Source organism: Rhinoderma darwinii, chromosome 10 (assembly GCF_050947455.1).
Source record: "Rhinoderma darwinii isolate aRhiDar2 chromosome 10, aRhiDar2.hap1, whole genome shotgun sequence".
Lineage (NCBI taxonomy): Eukaryota > Metazoa > Chordata > Amphibia > Anura > Rhinodermatidae > Rhinoderma > Rhinoderma darwinii.
This window is the reverse complement of record NC_134696.1, coordinates 102,374,371-102,379,679: the sequence shown is the minus strand read 5'-3', so window position 1 is coordinate 102,379,679 and position 5,309 is coordinate 102,374,371.

The window sequence follows — 5,309 nt, the reverse complement described above, 5'->3', positions numbered from 1 at the left end:
GCCTAGCCTAAAGCCCATTAGTGAATCACGTAAAAAGGCGTATTAGTGGTCACTAAGGGGTTAATGCAATATCTACATAGGTGTATAGAGGCCCATTTCCAGCAACCATCACTCCAGTGTTCTAATGATACATTGTGTTTGCTAACTGTGTTAGAAGGCTAATGGATGATTAGAAAACACTTGAAAACCCTTGTGCAATTATGTTAGCACCGATGTAAACAGTTTTGCTGCTTAGAGGAGCTATAAAACTGACCTTCCTTTGAGCTAGTTGAGAATCTGGAGCATTACATTTGTGGGTTCGATTAAACTCTCAAAATGGCTAGAAAAAGTCTATTCTTGTTCTTAGAAATGAAGGCTATTCCATGCGAGAAATTGCCAAGAAACTGAAGATTTCCTACAACGGTGTGTACTACTCCCTTCAGAGGACAGCACACACAGGCTCTAACCAGAGTAGAAAGAGAAGTGGGAGGCCCCGCTGCACAACTGAGCAACAAGACAAGTACATTAGAGTCTCTAGTTTGAGAAATAGACGCCTCACAGGTCCTCAACTGGCAGCTTCATTAAATAGTACCCGCAAAATGCCAGTGTCAACGTCTACAGGGAAGAGGCGACTCCGGGATGCTGGCCTTCAGGGCAGAGTGGCAAAGAAAAAGCCATATCTGAGACTGGCTAATAAAAGGGTAAAGATTAATATGGGCAAAAGCACACAGACATTGGACAGAGGAAGATTGGAAAAAAGTGTTATGGACAGACGAATCGAAGTTTGAGGTGTTTGGATCACACAGAAGAACATTTGTGAGACGCAGAACAACTGAAAAGATGCTGGAGGAGTGCCTGACACCATCTGTCAAGCATGGTGGAGGTCATGTGATGGTCTGGGGTTGCTTTGGTGCTGGTAAAGTGGGAGATTTGTACAAGGTAAAAGGGATTTTGAATAAGGAAGGCTATCACTCCATTTTGCAACGCCATGCCATACCCTGTGGACAGCGCTTGATTGGAGCCAATTTCATCCTACAACAGGACAATGACCCAAAGCACCTCCAAATGATGCAAGAACTATTTAGGGTAGAAGCCGGCAGCTGGTATTCTATCTGTAATGGAGTGGCCAGCGCAGTCACCAGATCTCAACCCCATAGAGCTGTTGTGGGAGCAGCTTGACCGAATGGTACGCAAGAAGTGCCCATCAAGCCAATCCAACTTGTGGGAGGGGCTTCTGGAAGCATGGGGGGAAATTTCTCCCGATTACCTCAGCAAATTAACAGCTCGAATGCCAAAGGTCTGCAATGCTGTAATTGCTGCAAATGGAGCGACGAAAGCAAAGTTTGAAGGAGAAAATTATTATTTCAAATAAAAATCATTATTTCTAACCTTGTCAATGTCTTGACTATATTTTCTAGTCATTTTGCAACTCATTTGATAAATATAAGTGTGAGTTTTCATGGAAAACACAAAATTGTCTGGGTGACCCCAAACTTTTGAACGGTTGTGTATGTATAAACCAAAAAATAACGAAAGCAAAAAATAAATTAAATGAATCTTGTTATCGATTACTTTCTATTTTTTTATGTATTTATTTATTTGTCTTTTATTCGTTATTTTATTATTTTTATCTATTTATGAATTTATTTTCTTCTTTTTTTACTTGTCCTGTAATGGACAATTTAGAATAATAGCTATCCAATTTTTAAAAAAAGAAATAAAACCAAACAAATTGGTTTTCTATCTTCGCCTTTTCAGTTTTTAATATACTTTTAATAATCTGAAGGTATTTAAAAACATAAAACTCAAAAGTTATTCCATAATTAGAACAATACAAAACAGCAAAAATATAGCCCAACCCTAATAACATAAAATAACATAAAATAATGTAATGATTAAATGAACAGATCATGATATACAGTGTACTGTATATAATACCCCGTATGAGCCGCGCACACAAACAGTAACATGAAATATTTTGTTTTAATGCTTCTCTGGAATAAAGCAGTAAATCTAAGCAAAAAAATAATAATACAAAAATCTTCGAGTCGATCCGTCAATCCAGAATCTATTGCTCAACATGAAAATATTCCTATTAATGTTCCTGATAATCTAGTTGTAAAGCGTAAAAAAACAAAAAGACTAACATTTTTGTAAAATAAAAAAATCTTCAAATGTAGCTAATGCCTATTTTATTATTTATTATTTTATTATTTATTTGGTAACTATTTTTTTTATTATTACTTACATTTTATAATTTTTTTGTTTTTTTTTAGCAATATTGTTGCATTTTTTTAATTGTTACGTTTTTTTTCAAATTTATATTATTTATTTTGTTATAATAGTTTTAATTTTTTTGTTATTTATTTTTTATTATTTATTTCTGAAATATTTATTGATTTTGTATAAGGGTATGTTCACAAGGAGTGACGTAAACATCGCGAAAAATGGCTGAAAAATCGGAAGCAGAACGCCTCCAAACACCTGCCTATTGATTTCAATGGGAAAACGGCGTTCTGTGCTGATGGGGCGTTTTTTACGCAGCATTTTTTTCAAAACGGCCACGTAAAAAACGCCCTTGAAAAAGAAGTGCATGACACTTCTTGAGCTGTTTTTGGAGCTGTTTTTCATAGACTATAGAAAAACAGCTCCAAAAACAGCCGTCAAAAATGTCGGGATAAACGCGAGTTGCTAAAAAATGGCTGAAAATCAGGAGCTTTTCTCTTGAAAACAGCTCCGTATTTTGAGACGTTTTTATTTTGTGCGTGCACAGACCCTAATTGTTTTTACATAATTTTTAGGAATCTTGAATAAAAAAAAAATGTGAGTTGTACTAAAATCGTTATCACGCCGTAACTTTTTTGTTTTCCGTAGAAAAAATATTGCAGGACGTCTTAGGCTATGTTTTGCAGGGAAAACAGATCCTGATTTTTAAGGGAAAACAGATCCTGATTTTTAGCCGTTTTTTTAGCAACTCGCGTTTTTCGCTGCGTTTTTTACGGCTGTTTTTGGAGCTGTTTTTCTATAGTCAATGAAAAACGGCTCCAAAAATGGCTCAAGAAGTGACATGCACTTCTTTATCGCGGGTGTTTTTTTACGCTGCAAATTTTTCAAAACGGACGCGTAGAAAAAAAAAAAAAAAAAGTCGGAACAGAACGCCGTATTTCCCATTGAAATCAATGGGCAGATGTTTGGAGGTGTTCAGCTTCCGTTTTTTTCAGGCGTTTTTTCAGGCATAAACGCCCCGAAATACGCCTGTAAACATTCTCTGTGTTGCAAATGTTTAAATATTTTTTATCCTGCAGCCAAAAACGTCTCATCTAAATGCACAGTCTTGATGTGAGTGAATGGGCTTTGTTAAAATCCCACTTATTAACTTTGTACTGAACTTTGTTGCAGAATTTAGGTGCGAATTCCGACATTCGGCAACAAATATGCGATGTGTGAACATAGCCTCAGTACTTGTTCATACAGTGCAGATTTGTTGCAGATTTTGCCAGTATTTTTTTAAGCCAAAAAAAACCAGGAACGAAACCTAAACAGAAGAAATGTATAAAGGAAGAGCTTATAGGTGTTCTCTTCTGGATCCAATTCTGGTTTGGGCTTAAAAAATGCATGGAAAATCTGCACTGTGTGAACATACCATTAGGGCAAATTCAGACGTGGCGGAATTGCTGTTGAATTGCGCTGTGGACAGTCCGCAGTGGAATTCTGCAGCAGCCGTTTTTTAAATTTCTTTCTATACATTTTTAGGAAACTTAGTTCAGACGTTGCGGAAAATAACTGTGCGGAAATCAGGCTGCGGTGCAGAATTTTCCCTCCGCAGCAGCTCATGACGTTGCGGAGAAGAAGCGGAATTTCACTGCGGATTTCAGCCTTTGCAATGAAAAGTGTGAAATTTGTGGCAAGTCCGCTGTGATATCTGCAACGTCTGAATTACCTGTCAAATATGCAAATATTGTTGCAGATTTGCAAAGAAAAATTCTGCCACGTCTGAACATGGCCTGAGGGTACAGTCACATGCTGCAGTTTTTTTAAACATAAATTTCTGAGACTAAAAATGCCTCTGTACGGGCTCGTTTCTGCAGCAGGTCTATAGATTTTCAGTCCCAAACATTTCTGCAGAAAAATTTTAATCCACCCTATGATGCATTTTTATTAAAGAGGGAGTCCCAACATTTATTGTGTGGGTCTTCCATAAATGCCTGAGGGGTGCGGGCCACTTATTGGGAGAATTGACCCCAGTTCGTAGATTCTCCGTTTACAGATCACCGGCCGCATTATCCATGCACCTCAATGGAGAGGTCGCCACAGTCGCGGCTGGCGATGCTCATACTGTAATTCCCGTAAACTGCACCTATCAGGTATTTATAACATATCCAATGAGAAAATACCTCCGGAGGTAAAATGATAGATAAGCCAGGATGTAGCATTTTTTTGATTTTTTTTTAAAATGCACAAGGGGAGCAACATAAAAAGGAATAAAAAACAATGCAAAATAGTAACAATAAAAATATTGCGCTGAATTGTTGTTGTTGTTTTTAGGTTTTTATCTATTAACATTTTTCATGAGATTAGGAAACTATTTGTTTCGTTTTTTCCAGCATTTTGTGCATTTTTCTAATACGTTGTACAGATGTAGCCATTTTTATCTTGACTTTTAAGGCATTCAATACAAAGTGTCAAAAAACTTTAACTTTACTTTTTCAATGACTTTTCAATGGCTTTTGTTGTGTAATATCAAGATAAAGTTGGCTACATCTGTATCTAAATGTCTGTAGCAAATATCTCTTATCTTTACATCTGCTACAGATGCTGCAGAGCTGAATTTACAGTTCTACTGCAGTCTATGGTAATATTTGTTGGAGTATTTTTTACATAGGACTGTAGGTAAACATACTAATTTATCTGTCCATTTTTCTATGGAAAATATCAACGGAAACTTGACCGACCCCCTTTAAGTCAACGAGATCTGTCAGGATTTGTTGATCTCCGTTTGAAAATGTATCCATGAAAACTGCACAGAAGCAATAGCGCTAATGTGAACAGAGCCTTAAAAGACTTCACAGATTATGAGTGAACATAAAAAAACAAAAATAATAATAGTTTTCTCTTACAAGTATAGCACAATAGTGTTTGTTAGTATAGTAGAGCTGAGTTTGTCATCTATCACCATGATTTTCCATAGGACTTCAGATATACCGATTTATTTCTCATTTGCAATTTTGATTATTTTGGCTACAGTTTTGCGCAACATGATGACCCTCTATTTAAAAGCAGAACGGAGATTTACATGTAGTACTGTGTAAATCCACAGATAATACATCTGG